The sequence below is a fragment of the Cibotium barometz genome, chromosome 55 (genome assembly GCF_041138505.1).
Source record: "Cibotium barometz isolate CiBa-2024 chromosome 55, ASM4113850v1, whole genome shotgun sequence".
NCBI classification, from domain to species: Eukaryota; Viridiplantae; Streptophyta; class Polypodiopsida; order Cyatheales; family Cibotiaceae; genus Cibotium; species Cibotium barometz.
The window spans coordinates 32,589,399-32,602,832 of NC_141100.1; positions in this window are offsets into that span (position 1 = coordinate 32,589,399).

Sequence of the window (13,434 nt, forward strand, 5' to 3'; positions counted from 1 at the left end):
TAACCCTTGAGGTCTCCAAGTTCTGCAACTCCTTGAGAAGAAATTCTACTACACCTCCACGAGCATTGTCACACCGCCGCATTGCACTATGTGTACTCGTCCCTCCTCTCACCTCACATCACTCACAGACACTCACTAGCATGCATTAAAGAGAGTGATTAGCAAGAGCAAGACTCTATTGCACAATGGAGTACAATGGAAGAGTATCTTGTATTATGAGAGAAATTCACTTATATACATGGCCATAAGTGTTCACACTTACTTAAACTATGGCCGACCGGGCAATTTAGGCTCATAAGAGGCCTAATGCTATTACAATGACTACTCTCATAATATATCCATGAAGTATATCACTTAGGACTTTATCCTACATGCTACCACATGCTCTTGAAGCAAGAATCACCCCTTAAGTATTCCATCAGACCATTATGGGCACCCGTCCAAGTTGTAGATTTGGACACCATTGCTTCATATCTTGAATGTATGACCCTTTGGTGTATCTACCTTGACTCCTTGATGTAATATAATAGTAGTAGCTCTTGTTAACCCTAGGAATAGGTTAACATTTCCCCCTTCCCAATGGCGATCATGTTCTCGTGATCACGTTGAAGACCTTTGTGTGGGGAGAATTGACAAGCTTGATGTTGAGTGACGTTCAATGGTTCTTGTTCCTCTGGAAGGAATGAGAAGGTCTAGTTAGTAAATGAAAAGGTTAGTGGTTTTTTGGAAATTCCTAATGGCTGGGTGGGTGGGGTTTTTTGCGAATGATTGCATTTTTATATTTGTGTGAGCATGTTTTTTTTTTTGCTCACTTTGTTTTTGGCAGGAGGCTAAGATATATTCACTAAGGACTTGAGACCCATGCGTTGTGAAGTCCTGTGTTTGGAGAGGTTTGCAAATTGAAGGAAAGTTCTAGGTGATGGGTTGTACCATGGCCCCCCCATCTCGAGATGTACCTGGAAAGTTGTTGATGGTGAGCCATTGGTGCAAATGTCCTTGAGTACATGAGTATGAATATGTACTCATGGAGCAGCTGCTATATCAACATAGCCACCATAAGAATAGTAAGCTATAAGCTTAACAAAATATAATGGCTATTGAAGATCCTTGGGAGTTTCTTGTGATATTCTGCCACTTTTAGGTAGGCCATATGTGTAACTCTCTTGTGTTTGTGTTTTTTTTTAAATTTTAAATTTTTTAAATTTTTATACTATCACCTTGCAAGCAACAGGTTCTTGTGGCTACTCTTCTTTTTGAAAGAATAGGTTCTTATGTCTGCCGTGCATAGCTTCTGCACTTACGCTTCATATCCATAGGGGTGAAAAGAGTATTGTGAGTTTGTCTTTGATGCGCTCACAAGTCTCTGTAAGACGTGGGAATTGATTCTTGAATTTTTGGCTCAAATGTTGTCGACGAGGCGGTAGGTAAGACTGTTGGTTGGTTACCCCCATTGGGGTTTCTTGAACACACAAGCTCTTGTGTAGGTGCTAAATACATGAGAGTGGTTGAGTGACTTGCTTGGTGTTGCTTGGGTTTCCATTCTTATCGAACTTTAGGTGAAGCTGTAGGGGTTGAAGTAGGTGGTGAGGCTTTCTTAACTTTGTTTGATTTTGGCAACCATATGATGGGATTACCATCATAGTATCCTTGTTGTTGAAGCACATGCATAGGCACCCATCTTTGATGAACACTATAAATTGGTGGCTGATGCCTTTGGTGCTGAGGTTTGTTTCTTTGAGAAGGCTTAGGTGACTTTTTTATGCGCTTGGGAATCCAAGTGTTGGTATTACTTTGGTAGTATCCTTGTACTTGCAGTAATCTTTTGGGTACCCACACTTGCTGAGATGTTAGAGTCACTAAGAAACTTGCATAGGATTTTGTGGACGGTGTTATGGAGTACTTTTCTTTTTCCTTGGCCTTTGAGTGCTGCATTGAGGAAGAGGCTTTGACTATCGAGCACCCAAATTCGATTGGCACTTTCGTAGTATCCTTGAGCAACAAGTAGCTGCTTCTCCACCCACATTTTGATACCATTAAGATACCTTGATTTTTGTTGTCTTGGTGGATTTTTCTTTTTGGTTGAAGTGGAAGGTTGTGAGCCCTCCTTCACATTGGTTGGCGTTGAGACTACAGGTTTGAGACACATGGGTATTTTTGACAATGATAAGGCTAGAGTCTCTTGTGATGATGAGGCTTTCGAGCATGTAGCCATCTTCTTTGGTAAGGTTTGCTGATGAAGGGGCATAGACTCTGGGGAATTTCCTTTGAGTTCTATTTTAGAGATATATGGTGTCGGTTGGGGATCTTCTTTAGGAACAGTTGTTGATTGTGAGTTTTTGGCATTGGATTGTGAGTTTTTGGCATTGGATTTTGTTGGTGGTGTGAGGATGGAGTGGAAGGGGTAGATGCGTTGTCTGAGTTGGTCATTGATGTAGATGATAGATCTTTACGTGGATTTCTATGGTGATTTTATTGGAAAGTTCTAATCCAACCAGAATCCTAGGGATATTTTCAGTAAGATATGTTGGAAGTTCCAGCTTCTCCAAGGTCTCTTCCTTCCATTAAATAGCAATCGTACAATGCCTACAGGAGTGTTCAAGGTGACTGTTTGCATATGGATTCATCAATTGAATACAACGAGTCATGTATCCAAGTTTCACCAAGGAAGACATCATACTCAAGGGAATCTAGGGTAACATGGAATATAAATTCCACATCTCCACCGATTGTTTGAGTAGCATAGCTAAAGCAACCAGGAAATTCAATGTTTTATTCATTGCAGGACGTTATCTGTAGTAGGGATGAGTTTAGGTTGTCCTAGTGGCACCCAAGTGTCTATTGTTATTATGACCAGATCGAGGGCTAATCAATGCGCGTTTGCACTTAACATCATTGTCTGTAGGGAAATCTAACCATACCATGATAGAATCTTCAAGAGTTACATGGATGTTTCAGTTTGTGTTTTAGTTTTAGATCCCAGTTCGGTTTCATATTCCCATTCACTTTCACCCTCTTTTTAGCTCTCGACTTTTTCAAGAGTACCCAATGTGTACAATGGCACACTTGGTCCTTTGACAATTCTAACTGAGTTCTATTTGGAAACTTGTGAATCCTCACAGTCTCGTTCTATGGAGCTCTTTATGTCTTGTTATAACTCATGTTTAGCCTTTAAAGGTGCAAGTGCTGATGCTATGTTGGCTTCACCTTGAGAGAAGAACATTCCTCCAAATGAGGTTTTGAGAGACTGCTTTTGTAAGGGATTCATTGAATTCCTCATGTTCTTTCTCAACCACATAATTCATGTAATATGTCTCTAATGACTCTTCTGTAGGGAGTATTTCTTTCTCTAGAATGGGGAAGCGGTACTGCTCTGGGTTTTGTATTTTGGTTGTTTTTCTAGGATTGACATTATCAGGTTCAATCACAACCGGTGAGTCTGTAAGACACTCAACCATGTTAAGCATGCTCTCTTGAGCTTGCTTTTTGCATTCTGCATATGTCATGTGATCATGATTTTCAAATTTGGGTATTTGGGCGGGTTCTAGTTTCTTGATTGGTCTATTAAGTGCACTTAGTGAATGAATCAAAACTTGTTTCATCCTCACTAAGTGACGTACTAGAACTTGTTTCATCTTCTAACTTTATTTGGATCACCAGGTTTTCATTATGTTTGCATATGCGACGAGATCAAATTTTATTTTGGGCTTTTGTATTCTGTGTTGCACATGTGGGTCTTGTGGTTTGTGTGGTAGCCTTTGAGGTAGATGTTTTTGCATCATGTGTAGCTTTTGGCTCTTTTCAGTTTATGTTTTCCACAGGTTCCTTTTCCTTGTCCTCTTTTTCAACTTTGGTTATTTCGATAGTTTGTTGCCCCTTGTTTTTCTTGGGTTTAGAAGGTTTGGCTTGCTCTTTTGGTTTTTGCTGTAAAGCATATTCTTCTACGCATTTCAAAGTGTTAACTTTTGTATTATTTTTGACCATTTCTGATGCCTTGGCTTGCAATCACATAAGCACATTCAAGGGTTCTGTGGACAATCGCCCGTTTTGTACACTTAAGATGTTTAGAGTTGTATTCTGTGAGACAGATTGCAATGAAGCAAGTCGCCTTGGAAAATCTTGGACATGTGGTAGATGCCACAACGTTCACACAAGGGTTGCAAAGAGTCATTGTGGGCATGGAGGTATTCCAAACTATGCAATCAGCTGCCTTATGCGATCCACAACAATAGAAACACTGAAGTGTTTGATTAATTGCTTCCTGAGCATTTTTTACCCTTTTCACTGTTTCTATTTGGTGCACGGGAGATGAAGGTTTTGATTCGATTGTTGATGAATTGGGACACTAGGTAGTATCATGAACAAAGGTTTTGCAATATATGCAATACAGAAAAACAAGTGTCTTGTATGCACAATGGGGATTGGGATGGTCGTTTTAGTGATTGCACTGAACACAAGGCATTTTGCTCCTCACTTGCAAAGGCATTAAGGATGTTTGGTTTTGAAGGATCTCATCCTCTCTTAGAGATGTCGATTGAAAACTTTTAAGAAAGACTGCATAGAATTCAAGGAATGACAATTCCGAGATCGATCGTTCTTTACTCATTGCTTCACTTGGTTTAGATGAGGAATATCTCGTAACATGATCATCTTCCACCATGTTATCAGTTAAACGTATTGCTTCTTTACAATGTTTCTGGATTGGATACAATGATCAAGTTGTGTAAGCTATTATTTTTTAAGCCCATCATGAAACATCTCTTCAATTGAGAATCATTTAATGTTTCTCATGACTCACATCATGAGTCCAAGAGTTTTATCCGAAGGATAAAGTCTCTAATGGTTTTGTTTGGTTTACGCTCAATTGAATAAAGTTTCTTCCGTTGCACTCCACTGATCACCTTGTCTCAAAAAGCCATGGATAAAGGCTATTTTCAAGGTTTTGAAGTTGGTCTTGATCACCAAATCAATGTGATGAACCATTGACTAGCCTTTCCCTAAGCATAGGTTCTCAACGCATGTACCTTGGTGGGGCAGTTGGGATTTCCAAAGGCTTCACATCTCTGTTCAAACATTTGAATAAATTGAACAGGATTAATCGTTCCGTCATATTTGCCCATAATTTTGGAAATCTATACAGCCGTATTTTTGTATGCGTCATTGAAGCCATATGTGAGTGCTCTTGGTGGGTAGGGACTCACGTAGTCCTTGGGCAACCCCCCTTCCTAGACTAGCCAATATGACCAAGGTGTGGGCATCTAGGTGTTGAAAAGGGTTGGTACTTATAGGATTTGTGGAAATGTTAGGTAAAAGACCAAAGCCCGGTGGAATTGAAGTGATAGGGGGTACAAAACCCGATGACACTCTTGTTGTTGGCACTGCGAATGGGATTGGGGGGTGCATTTGTGGCATAGATCTCAATGGCTCGAAGCTGTCAGCCATTGGGTTCAATGAGAGTGTCGGCCCACGTAGTCCCTCTATCGTTGCCATATTTGACGTTGTCAATTGCAATGAGCAAGCACACATGTTTTTTTTTTGTTTTTTAGATTTTCTCACAGCCCATACAGTCTCAAGATGCCTGGCGTACTCTTTGTTGGGTCAAACGAGTGTCCGTTTGCCCTAATTAGGTTAGACACTACACGTGAACGACCTTAGGAATATTTTTCCAGAAAAGTGCATGCTAGTAACTTCCCACATGGAAGAGAAGGTCCTAAAACCTATTTTCCATCATTGTCTCAAGACAAAAAAAAAATTCTGAGAATTTTCTCCCTGTTTCACATCACATTTTTAGGGTGTCCCAAAAGGAATTCAAAAAAATATTGTATGAGAGAGTTGTAGTATTTTTGGAGTACTACAACTTTGTCTCTCTAAGTCATTCGTGATTTTGTCATTTAGACCCTCAAAAAGTAGCGCCAAAGATTGATTGGATAATTAAGATAAACATAAACTATTATCCACTTAAAAATTTAACATTATTAATAATATTTATTAACAAGTCTAAATATTTATCATTACTAGATAGATAAATATATCATTTGTTTTATAATTATATAACTGTATTTTATTTTATAATGTCTTTTTTTAAATTTTATTCAAAGGTTTATCCTACACATAAAATATTTTTAACAAATATTAAATTTAAAAAAAAATATTTTTTTAAATTAAATAACATAAAATTTAAAAAAAATATTAGTTATCTAATTCCAAAATATAATCCTTTAAAATTAGTGATTTTAAATTCTTTTATATTAATAAGTTATATATATTTAATTTATTTAAATTACTAGATTAACTTTTTCAAAAATATATTTTTGAAAAAAATTGGGGAGGTGGGAAGAAGGTACCACGTGTCACATGCATGCATGACACGTGGCATTTTCTTGACACGTGACACTATTATGGCTGATGTGGGAAATTTCATGATGTGGCATGCCATGTCACCAAGTGCGAGGTGGCAAGAAGCTGTGGTATTAATGATGCCTAGGATGATGAGGTGGGGAGTCAACTAGGTTGACCATGTTGACATGGAGGGCGGAGGTGGCAAGAAGCTATGCGAGGTGGCATGCAAAGGTGGCAAGAAGCTGTGACAATAATGATGACTAGGATGATGAGGTGGGGAGTCAACTAGGTCGACCATGTTGACATGGAGGGTGGAGGTGGCAAGGTGAGGTGGCAAGCTGTTGATGTGGATCCTCTCGAAGCTGATGTGGACATAAAGTGGCATGCATATATAAGATTTGTGCCTACCCAAGCCTCACACATGGAATGATATCTAGGCTTTGAAGTTTACCAAGCCTAGATTTCCAAACCTAACTAGGATTGGTTTTAGACTTGAAAAGGGGAGAGTGGACACAATATGGGAATTTTCACTTGGGAGGATTGAAAATGGACCTTCCCATACTCAAATTAGGCTAAATTTTTTAATGGCAACAAGTATATTGATCCCTAGAGTTTTTAGATTGAAAGATTCAATATTTTATTTTTTAGAATTAAATTACAATTGATTTAATCGGCCTCTAACAGTCATAACAAATTTTCCAAAGTAAATCTACAAAAATCCAACCATTAGATTTGTAATTTTACCTTATAAATCAATATTAGATCATTTGGAAAAAGTCTCATATTTCGGGAATCAATTACTCCATATAGTTTTGGACATATCTTAAACATACCAACTCCAAATTTGTCGGAGACTGTAGATTTAGATTCTACGCTTCAAGATCTTTCTAATGATATGTCACATGAGGGGGTTTTGACCAACTTTTGGACACGTTCACCATGATCCCATTTTTGAAATGGGAATGGGAATTTTCCCAAATTATCTAATATGGTGTTTTATACCCACATTCTACTAATATTCCCCAATCTAATCATCACTAGATCCATACAAATTGAGCATTTTAAATGGTAGATGTGGTGGGAGGACAAAATAGTATGTTTTTAACAATTCTAATTCTTTTTAAATAATATAAAAAATAGTAGAACACTTAAAAAATTACTCGATAAATCAAGTTAAGCTCTATGTTATTTGAATTTGTGATATGCAAAGTGGGAACATCATATAACTACTAATGTAAAAGTTATAGGCAATTTACTCACATTTAGTGTTTATGGTCAAGATATGAATCAAGCTTCTCTTTGTTTAGGTTCTTGGGGGCTTGACTCCCTTCCTCTTTGGTATCCTTATTTTTTGTTTGAATGTCTCTAGTTTGCTTAGAACTAGCGTGTGTGTCATTGAATTGGAATCCTCATCAATATTATTCATGTAGACTGGCTCGTCAGGTGTTTACAAGTTCACTCGTTCCGTTTTCTTCATTTTCCCCCCTTTTATAGATTTCTTTCTTCTATGGCCCCTCTTCGTTTTGGATCCCACTGCTGAAGTAGCTTGGTTTTCTACTTTCTTTTCCACAACATGTGTGTTTTGAGCCATGATTCTCATTACTGCATTCATAGAGACAGGTTAGTATTTCTCAAAACTGATCTCTGAGTTTTCCCACCCACTCCAATCATGTTGAGAGGTGTGATGGTAGGACCGTTGTGCTGATTTAGAACCACCACTTTCCTTTGGAAATCTTTGATCCAATGATCTATGCCACAACAATTATAGGTTGCAAGGTGGCATGCGCAAAGATGCAACTTGGGTGATTGGTTGGTTTCTAATGGGACACTCAGAGACATGATGTGGTCCATGACAATGACAGCATTAAAGAGGCAATCTCTTGAGAGTAGAGTTGCTGTCTCAACCTCTTCCTACTACTACATGGCTAGTTGGTATACTAGTTTGCCTCCACCTCTTGCATCGACTATATAGTAGTCTAGATAAAGCTTTGTGGAGTCCTTAGTGACATGTCAGGCACTGTCCAAAGAAACCTCATATTTTGGAAACTCAAAAGGTTCCTTGAAACCTATTTGATTCAATGGTGTGATGCATGGTGGTGGAGGTTGAGGTCCCAAAACTGGTGGAGGTAACAACACATTTTGTGAATTGGAAATCCCCTTAGCAATAGATTGTTGTGTTGTTTGATAAGCATTGGGTTGAGATGTTGCCGTGGGCATTATGGCTTGTGGCTATGATGGAGCCGGTAAAGCCAACTGTTGAGGGCTAGAAGCGTTAGCAAGGGTTTGCAAATGCATGCAACATTGTGAAGCCTCATGAGCATAACTTCCACAAGAAGTACAATTACCATTATAGCGTGCCCTTAGGACTGGACCCTTAGTCGTTGAATGTCGTTGGAATATTGAGCACCATTGAAGATCTTTCCTTGGGTACATATGTACATTTTTAGGTGCTCTATTGGCCTTCATTCCCTCTTGGAGTGCTTTCATGAAATCTGTGAAATTCATCTCCACTAAAGTGTTTCCTCTAGCAAGGGATTTAACTGTAGAAGTGCTATATGCCATGACTTTGAAAGCAATAAATTTAGAGACAATGATTTAGCCCTTTTGAACATGAGATTATCTTCTAGTTGGATGGAATTTGTTTGTGACTTCATCCCATGTAGTGATCCCTCTAATGACTAAGCCATTATAGATTGCTTCATGGTTAAGCCTATGGATGAATCTATCCAAAAATTGATTATTGGAATAGTGTTCATGTAGAAGGAAATGAGAGTTGAACTGTTTGCATGGCTAATGAAATATCTAATCAACTCCTCTTCTTTCCTCTCGACTTTGTGTAGCTATTAAGCTACACCCCATAAGACTCCTTCTCACACATAAATTGCTTCATGAACAATCTTCTAAGAGAGGTGAAGTTTAAGCATTGCTCAACCCTGAGAGTTTAAGCATTGCTCAACCCTGAGAGTTTTATACCAATCCCTAGCCTTACCATATAATGTTAGACTAAAGACATTGGTCTTGGAAACCTCATTTCATTATTGGGCTATCATTATTAACTATGGTCATGTGGCTCAAAGCTAATTTTGCATCAGTCACATAGGTGCTATAGTTGGTGGTGTGGTGCTTACCACTAGATGAGGTACTATACTAGTATTATCTTGGGTGGGGACAACTCTAGGATCTAAGAAGGTGAATCTCATGATAGTATACTCTTGAGTCCCTGATACTACAAAAGTAGGATCCGTCGAGCTCATAGGAGGTATTACCATTTCACTCATTGTCGGCATTCTTTCTTTGGATTTCACAAATTGTGCCATAGGTATTTGGATCCTTTCATGTTCAATGACCCTATATATGCAATCGTAGATACCCTATAATCATTCCCTTCCCAACTATGATTGGACAATCCCTTCCCAACTAAGGCCATAAGCTTGGCCTATAGTGGCAAAATCCACAAGAGTCTCTGTTGATGCGTCATACTTCTAATCATTTGTGAGAAGAATTTGATCCATAATTTCCAAGCCTAGTTCTTTCCCCAAGGTAGACACAGTGTTATTGCTTTTTTCGAGACTACCGGGCACTGCTTATACAACACTCCTAGCTTGGGACTCATTTTGGTCATACTAGGCTGTTTGGGCTACTAATCATTACTATGACACTTGTAAAGTATATTCTTCCTTTTCTCTGGCATCCTAGATTAGTGTCTCTAACTATCTGCACTTCGTCTATTGTCCTACCCCATCAGACATACACACTTGTGCAGGGGGTAGTTCGATGGTGGCCACCGTTATAGCAGGTGCAACAACACGAGCTGTATGGATAGGGATATCAACGTGAGCACTCCCTACTTCTTGCAATGATAAGAGCACACTAGGTGTCTCTCTGGAGTTTACCTCAACTCCTTCATCATATGGTCTATATGTAGTAAAATTTTATTCATAGGTAGCGATTGAGGCCAAACCTCTAAGGTAGCTAGCTACACGATCAAAAAGACTAATAGCTAGCTTGACTGGTGAGGCCTAGTTAGGGTTCACTACTTGGGACTGGGGATCCTTCTAATGACTCAAAATCTGACAATTTATCACTAGCCCCCAGTATAGGTCCTTGTACAATGGGTTCCGACCAAAGGTCGTGAGCTCAGTGAAAGGCTAGTACACACCTAGCTTGATAGATGCGCTATCATTTAAATAGGCCTCTAATACATTCCTAGATCATAGGTGCTTGTGAAAATGAGGTGTCAGAAGGTCCTACAGATGTCTTGGATAAGTTTGATATTTTTTTGAATTTTTTTGGGAAAAAAATATGAATTGTCCAAAGTTTTTTTGAAAAAAAAAATATGAATTGTCCAAAGTTTTTTTGAAACACGTCTTTTGTGTTTCTTAACCCGTCACTTTTCACTTTTTCTTTTTTAATATTTTTTATTTTTTATTCTCTATTTTGAAACTCTTCACCTTGAAGGATATTCTCACACTTGGTGGAGATATATTTCTTCTCATGGTTATGAGATTACTACCTAGACAATGTTTAAAGAAGATATGAGGGATGCATTTATATCAAAATTTCACAAGAAGTTCATTGGTGCTTGGAATGATTTGGAATAAAGAGGGTTGAGTGTAAAGCAGTATCCACACCGGTTCTAGTGAGGGAGGCCTCTAACCAAGTCCAACTAGTTTCTAGAATTTTCCAGGTTCAGTTTGGCTGAATTTGCACAAGATTTAGACCTAGTTTGGCTCCCTTTTGATTTGGTTTGATCTAGGAGAGAGGAGAGATAAAAATATCACAATATTTTTGAGTTTAAAACTCCGCCACACAAGTGAAATAGGCGCCTCCTTGAAGATCTCCCTTCTCCTTACCAAGGTATCAACTTTGAATCATTATACCCAAAATACCTCATTTTTTTTAGTAATACTCATAGTTTTTTACTAATAAACCTTGTCCTTAGTCAACTCTTCATCTTATGTGAGCATTTACTCATTTTTGGAGAATTTTCTTTTATAAATTAGATTTATCTCCTCCCCACACTTGTATTGATCCTATTGGCCCATAGGAACCTTAATTGGACCATAATCCAAATTTTTTTGAAAATCTAGACCCTTAGGCTAAGGTCCTTTATATTTCTTTTCAATTAATTCCAAATGCACATTGGAAAGTTCTTTTTGAATTTCTGTTTCAGGGGAAACCATTTTAAACACTAGGAGGATTTTTATATCCAAAAATATCTCAATTTTGGATTATCTCTCTCTAGATATTTTCTCTCTCTAGGTCAAAACAGGGTAAAACAGAATCTTTCTTTTATTTCAAAGAGGGGAATAATTACAAGATCAAAAGGAGAGGTTCTTACACGTGTACACCTCAAAAGCTAGATGGAGGAATCTTACATCTTGTCCCACTTAAAAAACACGAGACGTCCTCATCTCGCAGGTGGAGTATGATCTCTTTCATCCTCTTCTTCTTCTGCAATCACTTCCAGCGTTATTTCCTTGGAAGTGGATGGACGGCAGATTTGGGAACATCTCTCCTTGACTTCTCCTATTCTGAGGCTAAGGTCTTGCATTACTTTGGATTGAAACTGCGGGTTGATTAGACGGTCTACCTCTGGGATTTCTCTGATTTTGGCGGAAAGAAACCTAATTACTCTGAAGGAAGGAGCTGGAGTCTCGAATCTTGATCCCTGATTTTCTCGCCCTGAAAACCTTGTTCCAAAAGGTGTTGGCGATCCATACTGCGATGTCCAAATCCTTGACATTTATAGCATTTCACTCCCTTGTTCTAGGGTGGAACTTCTGAAGTTGAATTCCAAGGGATTGAGTTCCGAGAAAAGGACATTTCTTCCATTCTGGAACTTCCCATATCTTGGGCTTGACCCTTATATCTCTTAGACGGTGGAAGGTTGGAATCACCTTCTGGAGCTAAAAACCTTTTGAAAGGTGATGGTGCTGGCTTCGGTGAGACCTTGACATCAAAGGCCTTGGCAAAATCCTTCGCCATCCACAGTGCTTCGGCCATGGAAACTGGCTTGGCATTCTTCACTAGGATGTTCAAAGGTTCGTTCAGTCCCCAAATGAACCTGGCCACCATCAACAGCTATTCCTCAAGAATACTAACCTGTCCCAAATCGTTCTCCTCCTCAAGAACGAACCTTTGAATATTTGAGGAGGAGAATGATTTGGGAGGACATGTTAGTATTCTTGAGGAACAGATGATGACTAGGTTAATTTGGGGAGTGAATGAACCTTTGAATATCCTAGTGAAGAATGCGAAGCCAGTTTCCATGCCCGAAGCAGTGCGGATGGCGAAATGGCGAAGGATTTTGCCAAGGCCTTTGATGTCAAGGTCCCACGCCGAAGCCAGCACCATCACCTTTCAAAAGGTTTTTAGCTCCAGAAAGTGATTCCAACCTTCCACCATCTAAGAGATATAAGGGTCAACAAGCCCAGGATATGGGAAGTTCCAAAATGGAAGAAATGTCCTTTTCTCGAAACCCAATCCCTTGGAATTCAACTTCAGAAGGTTCCACCCTTGAACAAGGGAGTGAAATGCTATAAATGTCAAGGATTTGGACATCGTAGTATGGATTGCCCAACACCTTTTGGAACAAAGCTTTCACGGCAGGAAAATCAAGGATCAAGATTCGAGACTCGAATAGGGGAAGTCAAGGAAGAGATGTTCCCAAATCGGCCGTCCACTTCCAAGGCAATAACGCTGGAAGTGATTGAAGAAGAAGAAGAGGATGAAAGAGATCATACTCCACCTACGAGATCAGGACATCTCGCGTTTTTTAAGTGGAGTAGGATGTAAGAATGGATGTGGATGTGTATGTGGATGTATAGATGTGGATGTGTACGTGGAAGAATGAATGGAAGAATGGATGTGGATGTATGGATGTGGATGTGTATGTGGATGTGGATGTGGATGTGTATGTGGATATACGGATGTGGATGTGTATGTGTAAGAATGAATGTGGATGTGTTTGTGGAAGAATGGATGTGAATGTATGGATGTGGATGTGTATGTGCATGTATGGATGTGGATGTGTAAGTGGAAGAATGGATGTGGATGTATGGATGTGGATGTGTATGTGGAAGAATGAAGGTGGAT